Source organism: Felis catus, chromosome A2 (assembly GCF_018350175.1).
Source record: "Felis catus isolate Fca126 chromosome A2, F.catus_Fca126_mat1.0, whole genome shotgun sequence".
NCBI lineage: Eukaryota > Metazoa > Chordata > Mammalia > Carnivora > Felidae > Felis > Felis catus.
The window spans coordinates 22,088,434-22,108,687 of record NC_058369.1 but is presented as its reverse complement, the minus strand read 5'-3'; the positions used below and the strand labels follow the sequence as shown (position 1 = coordinate 22,108,687).

Below are 20,254 nucleotides of genomic sequence, written 5' to 3'. Positions count from 1 at the left end.
TGAACAGAGATGCCATGGCCCTCATGCAGCTGAAGGCTAGAGCTAAAGAGCAACGAGGAAAATAAAACATTGGGCTTCAGGACAAGTGCCAGAGATAAGAGGTATATGTGGGGGTGCTAGAAACTGGCAAAGCAGCACACCTAAACCTCTATTACCGGGTGGCTCTGTAAGGGAGGGTAGACCTTGAGGTCTGTCTCCCCAACATCAGTATCAATGCTTGGACCCAGCTGGCCTCACTGCCCTTCGGGGTTCCTTCCAGGGCACGCTCTGAATGCCAAGATGTCCAGACCCAGACATGAATGAAATGTGGTCTTTGCCTCTTCATACTCTGTATTCACTACGGTCCACAGTACTCAGTTCTGTTGGCGGCCAGGGACTCAGGGACAAGTGGAGCCCTCCTTACCCAGGGCTGCGAACAATGGAAGGAACACACGAGCCCCTGTGACATGCCTTTGCAGACCGACAGCCTCTTTCCTCCCTTCCTTCTCCATTCCTTTATAAACACACAGCAATTAATCAGCTTTCTTATGCCCCGATAACACGACATGATTTTCACTGTCACCAAAATGCTCTGGGTTTCTTAGAGGTTCTCAATGTATCCACAGGGTATCATCCACTGCTAGCATGCACCACACATTCTCGCTGGCACCACTAGACAAATCCAGTCTCAGGCCTATTACCTGGGGAACTCACTGTCCCTCATAGAAATTCTGTTTCCAACGACTGCTCCCATCAAGGCCTCAGCTCCAGGATTGAGGGCTGTGTTGTATAATCGAAATAACTGGAATACCACTCAAGGGCTTGTGGGATACAGCAGAGTGCCTCCACTGGAGTCCTTCCCGAGTGAAGTGCCACGTAATGAGAGATAAAGGCCTGGAGAACACACCGTGCGGATGGTAACTGCAGGTGGCTTGGGCTGGCGGGGAGAGGGCTGGTAACGCGCCCCCACCTCAACCCCCCGAGAAGCCTGGGTGGGAAAATCTCAGCATGACAGAAGGGGAAGGGGCCAGGGAAGGAAGGGGCCAGAGTTCACTTGACCAGTCATCAGTTTACTTTCTGCTGTTCTCTTTTATTGTGCAAGAACTAACCAGCCAATGTCCTGAATCTCCTTCCTTCTGGTTTGCCTTTCTTGTGCTTACTATGACATAGATCAGTTCAAAAATCAGGTTCATTGCAAATAAAAATGAGAACAATGTTGCTCTGACTTCATTCCAGAAAAACAAAAAAGAAATGAATGTTGATCTAATCTCTGTCCTCAGTTCACTCTCTGATTATCTACGGTGGTTTAAAAACTTCCCCTTCCCACAAAAAGGCCTGACTGATATGGCTAACTTAAACATCTCTGGTATTGTTGCCTAATGCCCTGAAAGTTAGAGAGAACAGCCACTTCAGCTCTTGTACCCAACATCTGCCATTGCATGGTAGATGGGTGACAGACATCAGAGGGAAAGACATGTCCTAGTTGATCCTTTCTTTAAATCTTTACTAAAAAGCTACAACTTTGTTTTGGTCACTGTGTAGATTTCAATTCAATTTTCAATTATTTAGTAAATTATTTAAAAAAACTTTTTTTCAATGTTTATTATTGAGAGACAGAGACAGAGCGTGAGTGTGGGAAGGGCAAAGAGAGAAGGAGACACAGAATCCGAAGCAGGCTCCAGGCTCGGAGCTGTCAGCACAAAGCCCAACGTAGGGCTCGAACCCACAGACCGCGGGATCATGACCTGAGCCGAAGCTGGACTCTTAACCGACTGAACCACCCAGGCGCCCCTTTAGTGAATTATTATTTAGTGAATTATTTAGTCTTTCCCCATCGCTATGTCCCAATCTTCTTCTAGTTGTTTGGGTTTTTTGTTCTCCAAATGAACAGACAGTGAAAGCAACATTTCCAAAGCTACTCCAGCCACTCAGCACTTTGGGATGATGACATTGGTAGTAGGGGGAGAATCAGAGCGGCAGGGGGAAAAGGAGCTCAAAGGTATCCAGGTGATACAAATGAGTCCAAGAGGACGGAAGGACTCTTTCGCATTTGATAAATCAGCTACATTGCAGAGGCTCCTGTGGTGGATTTTAATGGAATTCTGAAGAAGATCAGCAAAAGAGTCTGTGTAACAAGAGCAATAAATCGCAATTATTTTTCACTCCAATGACTGCACTCGAGCATATTTATCCTAACATTAAAAACATTTTCAAACACACAGAAAGGCTGGAAGAATTTTACAGTGAATACCCACATATCCACTACCTAAACTCTACGATTAAGATTTTGCTATGTGTGCTTTGTCTGGTCGCCCCTCGATCCACCCATCAGTGCACCTCAGTTTCAGATACACTTCAGAACAGGGTGCTGACCTCTACTGCATCCCTAAACCCTTGAGCACCCGTACTATTACAAAACTTGATATTTACCGAGTTTTAATTTTTTTTAGAAAAAAAAATTTTTTAAGTTTAATTATTTATTTTGAGAGAGAGAGAAAGAGAGTACGAGCAGGGGAGGGGCAGAGAAGGAAAGAGAGAGAATCCCAAGCAGGCTCCCTGCCATCGGCACAGAGCCAGATGTGGGGCACAAACTCACAAACCATGAGATCATGACCTGAGCTGAAATCCAGAGTCAGACACTTAACCAACTGATATTTATAGGTCTTTTCAAGTAAAATTTACACATTGAGAAATGCATTAATCGTAAGTGTGTTATTTGTGAGTTTTGACGAATGTATGCCCCTCCATCAAGATACAGAATATTACCATCTTGTCGAAAACTCCTGCTGATCCTCTTGTACCCACACCACGCCCTACATTCTCCAGAGGCAACCACTATTCTGACTCTCACCATGGATTAGTTTTGCCTGTCCAAGGACTTGTATAAATGGACTGTACAGCATTTGCTCTTTGATGAAAGGTTTCTTTCACGTATAGTGATGCTACACGTATCGCTAGCTCGTTCGTGCCTTTTTATTGCCGCGTAGTATTCTGTCGTATGAACACACCACAGCCCAGTCATTCTCCCACTGATTTGCTGGGATTTTCTTCTGTTACAGATAAAGCTGCCATAACCATTTGTGTTTAAATCTTTTTGGAGACATGTTTTCAATTCTCCTGGGTAAATATCCAGGAATAAAATTGCTGTGTCAGAAGCCTTCTAAAGAACCACCCAAGGCTTTTCCAAAGAGTTTGTACCATGGTACAGTCCTCCCAACAACGTGTCAGAGTTCCTGGTTGTTGTACAGCCTCACCAACATTTGGTGTTATCATCTTTTTTTCATTTTAGTTGCTCTGCTGGGTGTGCAGTGGCACACCACTATGCTTTTAACTCATATCTGACTCATGACTATGGTGTTGAAGTTCTTTTCTTTAGCCCTTGACCATTTGTATTAAAAATAACTGTTAGGGGCGCCTGGATGGCTCAGTCAATTAAGCATCCAACTTTGGCTCAGGTCATGGTCTTGCTGTTCATGGGTTTGAGCCTTGGGTCGGGCTCTGTGTTGACAGCTCAGAGCCTGGAGCCTGCTCGGGATTCTGTGTCTCCCTCTCTCTCTGTCCCTCCTCTGCTCACAATCTGTCTCTATGTCTCAAAAATAAATACACATTAAACAATTAAAAAAAATAATTGTTATATCTCCTGCCCATTTTCCAAATTGAACTTTTTTATTATCATTAAGTTATATGAAGGCACTATATATCCTGAATACAAGTCCTTCATCAGGTATGTATTTTGCACTTATCTTCTCCCAAATGGTGGCTTGCTTTGCTTATTCATTTTCTTTATAGCAATCTTTTGATGAGCACAAGTTTTCCATTTTGATGAAGTCCTACTATATATGTTTTTTTCCTTTTATAGTTATTGCTGTCTGTGCCCTACCTGGAAAACCTTTGCTTATGTCCACTCCTTTATTTTTGCCACATAAGTACACTGAACTGTGCTATCATCCTGTTGTGTTCACCCTAGCTCCTCTTCTGAGGCAGCTTGTGAACAGTGCACACTTGGCTTTCCTGATCTCCGCCAGCCCTCCCCGCCCCCGGTCCTCCCCCCGGTCCCCAGTATGGCCAGAGCTGGGAAAAGAAGCAAGGCTGGCTCTGGACACACTTGTCATCCCTTTGGGAGCTCTTTCTGGCTTAGTCCTGAGACAGAAATGTTGAAAAGACAACATGAAGGAGATATGTAGTCAAAACACAGGGCCACCGACATTCAGCCTCAAGGAGGGGCCATGAAGAGAGAAGTCCCAGGAGCCACACCCCAGCCCCGTGCATATTGACTTCTGTAAATTCCCATCCTTGACGTCTTTTGTTCTTTTCCTTCGCTTGCACTCACAGGCTTCTATCTCGGTGTTGAAGGTAAGACTGTTTTCATTTGTAATAAAAGTATATCCTCCAAGCTGTCACATACTTATTGGGCCAAGGGAGGGTTCGGTGCAGAAGACAAAATGGAGTTTCAAACTGGAGGCCGAGGCTGTGTATGCAACTGTATATTCTCTTCCTCAAAGGATCAAAGCACCCTTCTTGATCCTTCCTTGGTGTCCTGGGGACTTCCTCCCATGGCAGAGTCACAGCTAGCCCTGTGGGATAGAGCATTCCTTCTTTCTTGGGCCTCAGAGCCTGCACCTGCGCCCGCCTCCCTCTTTCCTGCTGCTCCCAATCCCCACCTGATGTCAAAGTTTCAGCAGCAGTGGAATCTTTCAGAAGCCGCCCTGAATTAGTCCTCTCTGCTGCGCAAGTCCTCGTATATCTCCTTATCCCAAAAATGCAGGATGCAAACCAAGTTCTTACACAAATGTATGACCACAAATGCTCAGGGGGAGATCTCAGTTGGAAGAAATGTTCCCATACCACAAAAGTACAAATGTTGTTCCTTTGTGCTTTCTTCTGCTTTAAAGAGGGATCAGAACCAGGTTCAAATGGTAGAAATTAAAGATCTCAATACCCTTTTCAAAAAAGGCACTCCCCTTCCCCAGACCCCTATGTATCCACTGCCCATGGAAAGCCTGCTCACTAGGAGCCTGCCCCCCCGCCCCGTCATTGGATTTCTCTGCTTTAAAGAGAGAGAGGCAGGATCAGGGCCTTTCCAGAATGGATACATGATGGTCCTATAATCTGCTTGGTGTGTTCTCATTTTATTGTGTTCTATTTCCACTGCTATTTAATTTTTCATAAATTTTCTTGATAGCACTTATAATAATCTTTTGATTATTTATCTCTTTCCCTGTTAAATTGCCTGTTTGTACAGCCAGAAGTCTAAGATACATTTTTTTCTGTCCAGTTTGCCACCATATTACCAACTCTTAGCACAGTGCCAGGCATAAAGCGCACAACAACTATTTGTCAGTAAAGATACATGTGCTCTATCCCTTCAGGGAGTTTATAAATTTCTGGTAGAGAAGGACCACTTCTCCCTCCTCTGCACCTGTCCAGTGTTCGTCACACTTGAAAGACAGATGGATCAAGGGTGCCTGGGTGGCTCAGTCGGTTAAGCGTCTGACTTCAGCTCAGATCATGATCTCACGGTCCGTGAGTTTGAGCCCCGCATCGGGCTCTGTGCTGACAGCTCACAGCCTGGAGCCCGCTTCGGATTCTGTGTCTCCTGTCTGCCCCTCCCCCACCTGCACTCTGTCTCTCACTCTACCTCAAAAATAAATAAGCATTTAAAAAAAATTTTAGAAGAGAGATGGATCAAAAGGAGCCCTCCGTTGCAGACTGGTGGGCCAGGTAAGCTCTGGAGGACCCTCCAACGAACAAGGAGAAGGCCCAGTGGAGCAGGGAAAGGATACCAAATTAGAGCCAGAAGATGAAGTCTTGAGCCCCAAATCCTCTGTAAAATGAGGACGGTAGCAGAAACAATGGCCCCTTAGCCACATCCAGCACTGAGGGGGCCAAGTCAGTCAGCAACACTGAAGGTACTTGGAAAATGCACACCCATCTAAGAACGCTGGTTATCATTTCCAGCACCTCATGTCCAGGCACATTACCAACGCTTCAAAAGGTTTGCCAAGTTAATTGAGTCAAGGGAATGACCTGACACTATGACCTTCACTGAGAAACAATGAGGGAGAGAATGGAGAATTTCCCACAGTTAATTCCAATTCTGCACATTAATTTTCTGAGGGCCAAGGGAGATAAAGCATGAGCAAATTCAAAATCCAATTCACCCTCTTTCTATCAAGACTGGGTCACAAACAGCCCTGTACAAGGTGCAGGGGCTGTGGGGGTGGGGAGGTAGTGGAAACTGGAGCCACAGAGCAGGCCTTCTGCATCCTGGCTGGACCTGCTGTCACGCTAATACTTCCCACGTCCTGTTTCCACACAGAGGGAGGTGGAGTTGGCCAGTGAAACAGGAGAGATGTGGTAGCAGCTGACTTATGAGGGCCTATTATTCGCCACCTGCAAAGAGCTACAAATACATTATGTGACAAACCCCTGTAACTTCACAGTTGCTCGCCCCACCTCACCAATAATGATACCATGGGCCAAACAGTTCAATGACTTACCCAAGGTCACATGGCTAGTGAATGGCGGAGGTAGAATTCAAATCCCAGCCTGTTTAACAGCAAGGCCAACATTTGAACCACTAGAGCACAGCACCTCACAGACGTGAAAGGTGCGAGACGGACCCAGGTACACTCTAGGTGCTCCGGGTTATACTCTAGGTACTCTGGTGGGAGGAAAGAATTCATTCTGAGCAAGGGGAAGAGGCTCCCTTATGGAAGAAGGCATCTGAGCCGGGAAGGGCAAAAGCCCATAGTGCAATGGTGTGCACAGTGGTGAGACAGGTGCGGTGAATGCCTATGTGAAAAAATCAGGGTCTGGGTGTGTTTGGGGACCAGCAAACGGAAGAGGTGACTGCAGCATGGTTTGGGGGACCTTGGGACTAGGGGTGGGAAAAAGGTAACACAAGAAATGCCGATGGGGCCGAAGCATCCCAAGGGCCTTGACCGCTCTGCTCAGAAGTTTTCTCCTGTGGCCAACCAGACACTAGAGGCTTCTGACCAGCAGAGAGACAGCAAGGTGTGGCTCCTGTTGTCAGAACTTGCTCTTGACTCTGTAGAGTAGCAACAGCAGCAAATCTGGCTGCCAGGGAAGTCCTTCAGCGTCAGCACAAATCAAGGCTGTCCACAAGCTGAGTGCTGCTGCCGGCCAGGCCATCTAAGGACAGCCAACACACTCCCTGCAGCACTGCCAGGACCTGGCGCCCTCACTGCCAGTCAGTGCGTGGGACCTTTCACGCTCTCACCTCTCCATCCAGTTCTCCAAAAGCACAGCTGAGGTAAGACACTGTGTGGAGGGCAGCCGCAGGATGACTCCAAAATGCAGCCCGGGCAGCCGCAAGGCCCAACCCCTCCTGCACTGGGGGACCTCGGGGGACTGGGAGGCCACAGGAGCCGGTCAGGGTTACCCAGGTCAGAGGCACCGCCAGAGCTGTGGCTTAGAGCCTGAGGCGGTTCCTTCTTCGGAGAAGGACCAAGCACCTTCTCTGCACCTGGCCCTGTCCTGGGTACTGGGGCAAAAGGGGAAAATGACAGAAAGCACTCTCCTTACGATGCTTCTGTTCCATTTCTGGGTCAAGTGCTCCCCAGCCACGTGCAGACAGCCTCCATCCTGCCTCTCCCAGCACACAGGGGGCTCTTGTGCAAGTACCCCCTTTGCTTCTGCCGTGCCAGTATTCCAGCACCACCTAGCAGATGGAGCTGGCATAGAACAGTCCAGTTAGCTAACCATCTGCAGTCCTTGCTGGGTAGTCACGACTGACTGTGCCCTCGGGCTAAGCTGCTGACTCCCCACACATCCCTTCCCTCCACCAGGAAATTATACCACCACCACCACCTAGCATTTATTGAGCCTAGACTCTGAGCCAGCCACACGCTAAGTACTCTCAGTTATCAGTTTAGTAGCCCTCACTCTGAAACTAGAAATATTCCTCTCAGTGTTTTGTATGTGAAGAAACTGAGGCTTCCAAGGGCAGAGCAGCTTAGCCAAGGTCACAGAGCAGCAGCAGGTATGTTGCTCCAAAGCCTGTGCTCTTAGCCCAAACTCTGATCTAGCTCTCCCTGCCCCCCCCCCACTCACCACCACCCCCACTGAGACCAGAGGGCCTCGGGGAGAATCGGGGGAGACAACAGAGCACCCAGAGAGCTTGGCCTGCATGTGTACTGCATACAGGGATGGGGAGGGGACTGTTTGTGCTACAGACAGAGTGCCGGGAGGCAACGCAGGGCTAGTCCTGACAGCACCACTAAGTGTGGGGCCTGGGGGGCCAGTCAGGATTTAGATATGCAGAAGGGAGGATGGGCCAGTCCAGCTGTGCAGGAAGTGGTGCGGGGGGTAGACATCACACAGAAGCAAGGCCCGAGGCGGGGATAGATGCTTAAGACACAGGAAGTCAAATAGTCCCAACTATATTCAGTAATACCACGTCCAAAACTCCCCAAGACACCAAATCCTTCCCCGTTTGCCATCAACCTGCCAGGTAGACACAAAATCAGTGCCACGTGCCTGCCTCCATAGAAACCCACCCAGCATATCCTCAGCTCTAGACCCTCAAGGCTCAGATCCCAAGCACGTTTTTAAAACCAGGAAAGGCAGAGCTGGCATGATTTGGAGTTCAGGGCCTCCTGACTCGTTTCCTATAGGCTCGGGCACAGTGCTTATTTGCATGGTTGATTGGATAACCAATTATAGAGTAGATTATTTTTAGGTCTTCATCTCAAAAAAAAAAAAAAAACAGGGACAACATAGTGTATTTCCTCGTAGGCCTGCTGCCACTGCCAAATGCAGCATCAGGCCAGGGAGCAGGCAGGAGGAAGAGCCTGGAGTGGCTGTCTCCTCACTAAGTGTGGTTGACTCCAGAGCATATGTACCTGTTTGGAAAAGGGGGGGTGGGGGGAGAGAGACAGAGGGGATGTGCATCCGTGGGCATGCACCTCTGTGCAGGGATAACAAGGAGAGGGAGGCAGGAAGACATGGACTGGAAACCTCAAATTCCGCCCCTTCCTGTTCTGACCTTCTCCCCACGAGACTGCCCTCAGACTCCACCCCTTCCTGTTCTGACTTTCTCTCCACAAGGTTGTCCCTCCCTCAGTGCCACCAGTAGGTCCCAGTCCATGTCCACAAATATGAGCACTGATCCTAGAGTCCTCAGGTAGAGATAGGACATGATAGTGGAAGGCAATGCCCTTTCTTCAGCTCCAGACAGATGGAAGTCAAGGTCTGGACGTGGATACTGACAACAATGAGAACGCATCATGCCTTGGTGGTGGATGCATGTTAACAGTTCACTCTTACCCACACTGTCCCTACTGACCTCACAGCAACCCTCACAGCAAGGTCACCAGAGAAAAACACATTAGAAGTGCAAGGTTTGAAAAGGAGGATCATGTCCAAACCTCCCGCTCTTCGGATGGAGATTCAAAGATCCAGAGAGAGGGGAGGATTTACCTAAGGCTGCACATCCACTCATGGAAGAAAGCAAACTACTTACACAAATGTGAGCATCAATAAGCCAGCTGTAACAGAAACCTAGAAACCGTAGGAACCCTGGTGTCAATCCAGGGTCAAGAAGAGTAGTCCATGAGTGGCCTGTTGCCTGGAGATGGCTGGCCAACTGAAAGATGGGATGGCTTCCTAATGACTCAGTTATGGTACCAGGCGGAACAGAATACCCTGAAAGGCTGGGATTCTCTTTTACAGGAGGCATCATGTGCTCAGAATCAGAACCTGACACATGGCACAATCTCTCCAATAGCCAGAATGCAGGGATCTGGAATTTAAGGGGTGGAAGTGAAGGAGGCTCCCCTTACCATTACATCTAATAACCAACTCGCAGAGTGTCTGATTCTCATCTCAGCAACTTGGATCTGCTGGTGTGGAGACCCTAGTCCCCCAAGAGAGGACTGGTTCCACAAGGTACACAACCATGGTTTCACAGGATCTGAACATGAGATAACCACCTGGACAGTTTAGTCCCCTCATGCCACTGGACCAACAAGGAGAACAAAGTGGGGGAGGATGTTAATCTATTGACTGTAGAAGCTGATTCTGGTTAGCAAGGGGAAACTAGGTTGCTTTTATACAATGGATGCCAAGGAAGCAGTCTGGAAACCAGATGGTTTTCTGGGGCACTTCTTAGTTCTTCCATGCTCTACAATAAAGATTAATAGGAAACTCCAGTAATCAAAACCGGGCAGGAAAATGAGGACTCAGACCTTCAGGAAGGTAGGTTAAGGTCACTCCACCAGGTAAAAAAAAATCCCAACCAGCTGAAATTGTGGCTGCAAACAGGGCAATTGTGGTCACACGACTAATTTTAGAAATGAAATGTGGACTATAGCAGTTTTGCATATTTTCTATTTGCCTGTCATATGTGTATTTTTATTTGTATTATGTTAATCATTTTCTTCTTTCTCCTTTCCATTTGGACTTTACGTACAAGTTTTTGCAAATTAACCTGTAGTACAATGTAGTCTTTGCGTGACAATATTTGGTAGGATTGTAGGGAGTAATTAACATAGCCAGAGAAGAATGCTATGCCTCCTGGGACTGTGTTTCCTCATTTAGGCAAATGGGGGAGAATTTCTTCACCTGGAGCAAAGTTATCTTCCTCCATAGAAGCAATTCTTATATTGTGCAGGCGTTCAAGTGTGATAAGGCTGCACACTGGTCAGAAGGTGAACAGCCAAAAGAGTGGGCTGTGCCAGTGACAGACGGACAGCCTCTCAAGTCCAAATGCACTCCCAATCCAGCTGTCCTTTAACTTAAGCGTGTGGACCATTTATATGTTCTGGTTTTCATTTGAAGTCTTCTTACTATTTTCTGTTTTTCTATATATTATCTATTCCTTCTCCCTTTTATTTTCTTCCCTTTTTTGGTACAACTGAATATTCTCTACCATTCTACTTTATCCCTACTCCTGCCATATCAGCTATACTTACTTTATAGATCTTTCCTAGGTAAAAGGTCTTTTATATTTAATACATATTTACCATTTCCAGGACTCTTCATTCCTTTGTGTGGATCCAAGTTTCCACTTGATGTCATTTTCCTCCCATATGAAGACTTCCCTTTTTGTTTGTCTGATAATCTATTTTACCATCACTTGGGAAGACATTTTCACTGGATATAGAATTCTAGATTGACAGTTTGTAACACTTTAAAGGTGTTACTGCATTATCTTTGGCTTGCGTTGTTTCTGATAAGAAATTTTCTCTGAATTTGTTTACATGATAGGTATTTTTACGATTTTCTCTTTATGGAAATTTTTGGGCATTGATTATAATGTGAGCTTTTCCTACCTTTGGATTCACAGAGCTTCTTGGATATGTGGGTTATTGTCAAATTTCCAAAGTTTTCAACCATTAGTTTCTGTAATCTTTTTCTGTTCCCACCTCAATTCTCCCTACATTGATATACAGATTCAATGCAGTCCTGATCAAAATCCCAACAAGGCTTTTTGTAGAAGTTAATGAGCTGATTACTAAATCTGGATAGAAATACACAAGACCTGGTAGAAAGCTGGATAATTGACACTACCTGTTTTCCAGACCTTATATAAAGCTACAGTAATCAGGACAGAGCAGTATTTGCAGAAGGATAGACCTATCGGTGGAAAATAAAAAGTCTGGACATAAGCCCACGTATATACAGTCAACTGATTTGACAAAGGGGCCAAGGGAATTAAACAGGGAAAGAACACCTTTCTCAACAAATGGCACTGAGCTCGATCTTCATGTAAAAAAGTGAACTTCAACTCTTACCTCAAAACAGATCATAGACATTTGTAAAAGTTAAAACTAAAAACTTCTAGAAGAAGTGGGAGAAAAATGTTTACATCATGGGTAAGTAAAATTTTTCTTAGGACTTAGAAGGAATGAACCAAAGAAAAAATGCAACTGACCTCAACAAAATAAAAAATGTCCTTCCAGAGACACCATTAAGGACATGAAAAAGCAAGCCACAAACTATGAACCAATAGTCACAAGACATATCTAGGAACTTTTTTTTCTCTAAGAACTTAAATACAGAATATATGAAAAGCTCTCACAACTCAGTAAGATAACAGCTGGATAAAGAATGCACAGAAGATATGAACATCACAACAGATAATCTACAAATGAAATAGAAATTAAAGCCATAATGATATATGACTACACTCCCATCTGAAAGGCTACGATGAAAGACACCCTGACAATAACAAGTGTTGTCAAGGATATGGAGCAGCTACAACTCACAATTATTGCTGATGGGGATATAAAATTGTATAACCCATTTGGAAGGGTTTGACAGTTTCTTATAAACATACACTTAGCATATACACTAGTTTTCTGTTGCTGATGTAAGAAATTACACAAACTTAGTGGCTTAAAACAACACAGATTATCTCACTTCTGCCATGTCAGAAAGTCCGTAAGTATGGCTGGTTTCTCTGCTCTGGGTCCCTTAATGCCAAAAATCAGAGTGTTAGCCAGCCTGGGTTCTTATTGAGGATTTGCTTCCAGACTCATTCAATTTGGGTTGTTGATGGCATTCAGCTATACACAGCTACAAGATGGAGGTCCCCCTTTCCTTGATGGCTGTCAGTCAGGGGTCACTCCCATCTCCTAAAAGCTGTCTGCATCATCTGGCTCATGGCCTCCTTTCTCTACGTTCAATGTCAGCAATGGCGGCTGGGTGGTTCCCACTCTTTGACCTCTCCTCCTAAAGAGCTCTACTTGCCTCTCTGCCTTCCTATTCTGATGCTTCCATGGGATCATACTGGGTCCATCCATTTGGCCCAGGATAATCTCCCTATCTTAAAGTCCACTGATGAGCCCCTTTAATTTTGTCTGCAAAGTCCCTTCTGCCACATAAGGTAGCATTCACAAGTGCACCACGAGGGGGGAAAAATTATGGGGGCCAAATTCCTGCCTGCCATACCATATGATCCAGCAATGCCAGTCTTTGCTATTTTTCCTGAGAGTAATACAAATTTATGTCCACACAAAGGCTAGTATAAAAATAGTCACAGCAGCTTTATTTGTAATAGCCAAAAGTTGGCTATTTATTTGTAATAGCCAAAACAATGTTTCAATGTTTGGACCCAAATGTCCAACAGCAGGTAAGTGGATAAACAAATTGTGGTGTATCCTCACAATGGAATGTCAGTCACCCAGCAATAAAAAGGACAAAACTTTGATACACATACAAGAGTAATTTCTATGAAACTCTAGGAAAGACAAATCTAATCTATAATAGTAAAAAGCAGATCAGTGTCTGCTTTGGGTCAAGAATTAGGGGTGGGGACTGATGACAAGAGAGGGTATAGGGATCTTTGTGCAGTAACAGAAATGGTTTACATCTTCACTGGGGTGGTGGTTAGAGAAGTGTAGACATTTATCAAGACTCAATCTGTATACTTTAAGGTATACATTTTATTGTATGTAAATGAGACCTAAATAAGGTAGGTGACTGTTCCTTCCTCAAGCACTTGTGGAAACCAAACCCCAAACCATACGTAAGCTCTGGTGATGGCACAGAAAGTCCATGGTCCCTGGCCTGATGCTGTGCCCCACACCCAGACTCCAGGCATCTGTCATTCCCGAGTCTTCCCTCCTGTCTGCCACCAGAGTGTGTGGGCAATAATGCTGTTAAATGTACTTCACAACTGAAGGTAATTCATGCTGTCACGGTAGCTGTAACCAAAGGTCTCGGGAGCCAGAGAGACTGCTCACAATAATTGTAACTGACAGCTCTTCCCTCTTTCAGGGGATCCTAGCCCTGGTGCAGGGGATTCTTCACTTTGGGTTCAAATAACCCCAGATTGACCTCTCTATTTCTTTTACTTTTTCTTTTAGTGAAAAATAACAAAGATGGGTAAAAAGAGACAGTTGGGAAATCTCAAATCAGCCAATTAGATGTGGTAGCAAAGCTGATTTCAGCACTAGGGGCTGTTATTAGGTCCAAAAGGACCTGAACACTGACTTGGTTGATGGCTTTCTCTGACTTCTGTGTAGCCTTGCTGCTGTCTCCCAGCCTTTTCCTCCTGGGTCCATTTAAGAAACAGGGAAAGAGTAGAAACAAACAGGCCCAGGAGCCATCTCCCCAGAGCCATGCTCAGAGAATGATTGGGGCAGCTCTGGGGAGAGGGGGACCGTTTAGAAGAGTACAATACCTTCTTCTACAATGGCTTGGTCCCGGGGTGGGGGGGGGGGGGGTAAGCCTCCAGGGGAAATACCACACAGCTCTGGAGATAGACACTGCAGACTCCATACCACACCTATCTCTGCCTTTCATTGTCATCAACGTTTTTCTTATCTTTGGAAAATGAGAATAGTCCTGCCTCATAAGATGCTGTGAACATTAAATAGGATATTTGTAAACTTTCTTTGAAAATCAGAAGCAGCGTGCTATGCTTCTGTCCTAAACTCTGGGCTGTCATGTTTCAAGGTGTCACAATCCTCCCCCAAATTTTGTTTGCTTCCCCAAATTTTGTTACCTGCCTGGCCCCTGAAGGCATCTGAGTTCATGATCCATGTAGAAAATGTTAAAAATGCCAGATGCTCTACATGGAAGTTATTATTCTAATTTGCATTATCAACAGCCAGCTAGCTAGCTCCCTATCCTTTAGTGTCTTGATCAATTAGATGACTTAAATTAATTTGAATCCCTTCTCTCTCTGAACAAATTCTATAGAACCTAGGAGCCCACCATTCATTTGGGAACAAGATCATTTACTGTGTTCCTGGAAAGACTGAAGCACTTTGAGGATCAGAAAGTGATATCCACTCTGTCTCCCCAAGAACTCCCACAGTGCCAGATACATGGGAGCCCTCCATGGTGGTCTCAAGTACATGGTAGCTATTGATGTCTGGAAGGAACTCCCTACCTGAAGTTGTGGTTCTTACCTTGACAACCACTATGTGGGGTATCATATGTCATTTATTGCTAACAACATAGTATCAAAATCCAAATCATCTATTATGTTTTGGGTTCTCTTTCAATCAGGTGGATTCAGAGTTACCTCTTCAACGATGTCAATCTTGCTTATGTATAGCAATAGCATAGGAGAGAAAGGAACAGAGTCACAGCAGAGCTTGGCAACTGGGCATAACCAGCAACCTAACAGCTATAGCCCACAGTGAGAAACCAGTAGACATACCATTACAGCTGTAACCACCAGGAGTGAGCTCCATACTTTGCCCTGCAAGAGATCTTAGGAAAGTCCAAACTCCTATGTTTTAGACCATGAAGTACATGATGGTGAATGTTTCTAGATCTTTAGATCTGAGGCTCTACCTCCTGGTAGCGAATATCCCCATCTCCATCCAGAAGTAGAGCTTGCTCTCTCCTGCCAGTACCAAGGGCCATGCTATGTACATATCATAGATGATGTTTCCGTATGGGTGAATGGTACTTTACAATGATGAAGCCACCATTCATAGCTACCATTCCATCCATCTCTGTAGCAGCTCTGCAAAGCAAGGCTATTTATCCCTACTTGTAGCCAAGACCAACATAACCAGACTGGCTGCCAGACACTGATCCAAAGACTATCACTGGCCCATCCGGGCATCTCACTTAACTTTTAGGATTTCCTAAAAGGCTTTTAAAGACATTTTAGCTACAATAAGTACAGAGTATGTGTGTGGGTGTGTGTGGGGGGGGGGTGAGGAAGTGTTCAGTGACTTTCAAAAAGCCCTCCATGTGTAATCTTCTTCTTTCTCTTCAATAGTATGCTGGTCCCTCTTTCTATTTAGCACATGTCCCCCAGTTTGTTCCCTGCTTCTGGACTAAGGAGTCTGCCATGACTCTTTTTAAGCTCTGTTCCCCATCTGCTGGCCAGTTGCCCAAGTGCCTGCTCACTAAATCTCCTGCACCACTCCCTTCACCTGCAGCTTCCACTTTTGCAAAATCCCACAGAGTGATTCCATGTTCGCATTCAGACGCGGGAGCCTGGTGTCCCTACTACATACCAGGATCCAAAACTGCCTGCCTCCAAATCCCTTTTCAATTACATTCATCCCCACTCCTCACCCAGTTAGCAGTCTCCTCTGTCACTTTACCCCATGGCAAGGGGACCAGTCAGCCAGTAAAAACCGACTTTGAAAAGAAACAGAGCCAGACTCTCAGCCCCAGGCTTCAGGTGTCTTTAGAGGTCGAGAATTTCTTTCAGACAAACCTGTGTCGCCTCTCCCATGTTACCTAATGAAAACGTATTTAATGGTAGACACCTGCTGTCAGACCCTCTGCTAAATCCTGTAACCTGTTAAATATAACCAACGAATTCCATTAGACCATCCATGCCAGGAGTTCCTAAACACTGGTCCATAGACCAGCTGCACCAGAATGCACCTGGAGAGCTTTTTGTAAAATCACAACTTCCTGGGTCCACCTTTCCCCATGCCCTGCATAGTCCTGATTCCACTGGTCTGGAAAAAACCACGGGCTGTGTATTTTGAGTTCCCCGGGGATGTTAATACATGGCTAAGTTAGGGCATCACTGCTCTGAGGAGCTTGTTCATGTCTGTGGGCTCTCCATCATCTCCGACTGGCCAATTTTATTGCTACTGCATGAGTTGGGATTACCAGCTATAGCTTAGGCGACACCGTCCCATTTCTTCACCTTTTGTCGCTAAGAGGATTTGAATGGTATTTTGCAATTTATGGAGCATTTTCATTTGATTTAGAGAATTAAACGATGCAACAACATGTCAACTAGCACATACTATGCCCCAGGGGCTGTTCTGAGAACTTTAAATGGAGAAAGTCATCCAAGGCTCCTGGGAGCCCCGTGGGGTGGGTCTGTTATTGCCTCTGGTTTTACAGATGAGGAACCGGAGGCACAGAGAGGCTAAGGAAGCCATCCAAGGTCTTACGGTTAATATCAGAGCTGGAATTCAAACCCCAGCAGCGTTATAACCACCGCGAAAGCTGCCAATCACTCTGTTCTACTGCCCTTCAGAGCAAGCATAAGCTTTAGTTCCACTGTAAGGAGGGGGCACTGGAACAAGTTTTCAGGTGAGAGTACGTCTGCTCCACATGGCAGCTCTGGCCTCTCAGAAAACCCCAGGTGCAAAATCATGGTACGGAGCACAGTTCCATTGTGTATAAGTCTGTGCCTCCCCTTCAGTCCTCCCCACCTTCAGGGCTCTAGGATCTCACCCGTGCCTCAGCTGCACCTCACTGTCTGAGAGGGACAAGTGGGTCAGCTAGGGAGAAAAAGCTTGTGAAAGCTGCACCAGTCTGACATCAGATGAGTTCCAGGAATGGAAGGAACTATAGGGACCATCAAAGTCAAGAAACAGAAAACAGGCTCTGGCTTACATTTCAGCTCTGATTAACTGGTAACGTTGTGAGGCTTAGCTCCAAAAAAAAGCAAGAGAGGAAAGAAGGAAAAGGGAAGGAAAGGGAACCATGACCAATTAGTGATGGATGGCAAGGGGGCTTCTCCAAGTCACAAAGCCCCTTAATGACAGGTAAGACTCAGAATTCCGCCTCAGCTCTTACACCAGGCTCCAAGCATCACCCACCTAAACAGGAACTCTAGGCTGGTATTACCTTGTATTAACTGCTACTTTGACAATAAAAGTCATCCACTCTGACCACAAAACTGCTCATCTAGTGAATGAGACTACACCCAACCCTCATTCCAGAAGGGTTTGCAACAGCCAAAACAATACAGTACAAATCAGCTGGTAAAACCTTTGCGATCCAGCAGGGGTAGAGGATGGTAGCGGTACTCTGTGCATGTGCTTTGAAAGCTGCAGCAGGGTGTCATGGTTGGGAGGGCAGGGCTTTGAGCTCAGGTAATATGGGGTAAAACCCTTATTACCAGCTGTGGGAGGTGAGGGCTGGGATAGAGCCAGGGCCCTCTGATCTTAAACAAGGGTGAATTACCTATAACAGGGGGTCACTATAGGGATTAAATGAGTGCGAGAAGCTCCTCCCACAATGCTTAGCACACACTGCATAGTAGCTACCCTCATCTTCATCGTCCTCATTATTATTAGCCACATAATTTCATGCTTTCTGTGTGAAGTCAGGAAAATCAGTGATTGAGCTAGAAACAGAACAGTATTCGCAGGGGTGACTATAAGTTTGCAGGGCTCTCTATTCCCTTCTTCAAAATCATGCCAGCTATTTTTAGAATCCCAGGATTTCCAAAATCCCAGGACTTTTAGAATCCTGGCATTTGTTTTAATCAGTCTTCTGCCTTCTCCTCTGCTACTAACCCCGTGGTTCTTAACCAGGGGGCGCACCTCAGAGAGGGCCACATCTTGGTAAAGTGGACAGGCTCACAGTAGTGAGTGTAGATGAAAGGAGCATATTTAGTATTAGAATGGAATTTCATAGTCTAAGATTTAAAACCCTAGCATAGGACAGGAAGCAAAGCTTGATCAAACCTTTGCTGACGGGATGTACGGAGAAGGAACACAGCCCTCTTTGCACATTAATGATCCTCAAGGAGGATAGGGCAGTGGCAGTGAGCATGCACAAACCCTGGAAGGCTGTATCCGGATCTCTGCAGCCGAGCCGGAGTTTTTATATTCATGACAAGAGGGTGTGACCTTTAAAAGGGGAGACAGAAGAACACTCTGCGATGTGAGCCAGAGATGGTTTCCCTCCTTACGTACTTACAGGGTACTGTGGAATCACAAAGCAGATCAATCCACGTGCTGGGACCACCAAGAAACAAAAGAACAGATTCTAAGTGATGGCTGGAGTGGGGGTGTGTAGTAAGGAAGGGTCATCGATTTTGATCACTGAGAACAAAATTCTTCAGGGATTTTGGGGTTTAGAGTTATATATCAAACCGGTGAGGTATTTTCATGTACTAATTTATAGCCATTTTGTTGCTTCTACTGTAAGAACAGGGACCGCATCCTTTTTTTTTTTTTTTGAATGCTCCCATGCAACAGTTGTGTAAATGGTGAATGAGTGATAAATCCCATGGTGTAGACAGATACAAAACACATTCTGATAAATAGGTGTCTGATGAAAGGTGGTACTGTGCAGTGGTTAAAAGCGCCTGCCAGTTAGGTGTCCAACTTCGGCTCAGGTCATGATCTCACAGTTTGTGAGTTCAAGCCCCGTGTCGGGCTCTGTGCTGACAGTGCAAAGCCTAGAGCCCAGAGCCTGTTTCAGATTCAATGTCTGTCTTTCTCTCTCTCTCTCTCTCTCTCTCTCTCTCTCTCTCTCTCTCTGCCTCTCTCCTGCTCACACTCTGTCTCTCTCTCAAAAAATAAACAAACATTAAAAACTTTTTTAACAAAGCACCCACAATAAAACTATATTCTGCAAGGATTCAAATCCCAGGTCTTCCATTTACTAGCTGCACATCTCTGGGCCCAGCCCTTTTGGTAAGCCAGTATCCCTGCGGTATTCTTATCCCACGGACTGTGAAGACTGACAAAAGGGGGTGTTACACACTCTGGAATCCCAAACTCAGCTCAAGCTCTCCTGTTGGCCCAAATAATGGTTTTAACACAAAGCAACTATTTAAGGGCCTCTGGGGCCCTCAGTCAGCAAAAGGAGAAAAAGAACCAGCAAATGTCTCCTCTCTATCAACCAATGACGAACCTGGAAGCAAAGGCTTTCTCAGGGAGAAGCTCAGAGCTCCTCAGAGGAGGAGAGAAGGAATAACGTTCAGATACAAGAGGACCAAAAGAATGCTGATAAGTATGCTACATCTCAGGTGGATTGTCCCGTGCCGCTAAGGACAGAGGTCCTGACCAAAAGCCACCACAGGCCCCTTAGTTTCTGATTTCATCAAGCTGGCCCTGGTGCCTGTCAGTACCTCAGTATCTGCAGAATTTCTCAAGGCTGAGAAACCAATTTCTGCCATGCCTGGGTAATTCCAAAGCAGCTAAATGGATTGCTTCATCTAGCTGCAAATAAGCATGAGAAATTTCAGCCTGATTAGTTTGTCTGAACATATAAATGTCTGAAGGCAGGCTTTCAGAATCAGGACAGACACAGAGCAGCAAGATGGCAGTGGGCTTGCCTGTGTCTACAGTAGCGGCCGGGAAGCCAGGGTGGGCTGGAGAGGAGGCTGGCTAACAGTCCAGGCCGTTCTGGTGACCGAGAGGAGGTTCAGGAACAAACCAGAACTTCCACACAGAGAGTTCATCTGCAGCCTAGTGTTTTACTTACATGACTTAATTAATGCTTGCATGCAGTTGAAGGATATTAGGATGCCCATTTTATAAGCGACGAAACAGAGGGCACTGGGTGGCTCAGTGGGTTAAGCATCTGACTTCGGCTCAGGTCATGCCCCTCCCCTGCTTGTGCTCTG

General features: G+C 45.8%; 1 protein-coding gene across 12 annotated transcripts in view; it reads right to left on the bottom strand.

Moving 5' to 3' along the window:
- The window catches only part of CACNA1D (calcium voltage-gated channel subunit alpha1 D), a 429,655-nt gene that overhangs the window by 177,424 nt on the left and 231,977 nt on the right, over positions 1-20,254 (bottom strand). The gene's annotated exons all lie outside the window — the stretch shown is intronic.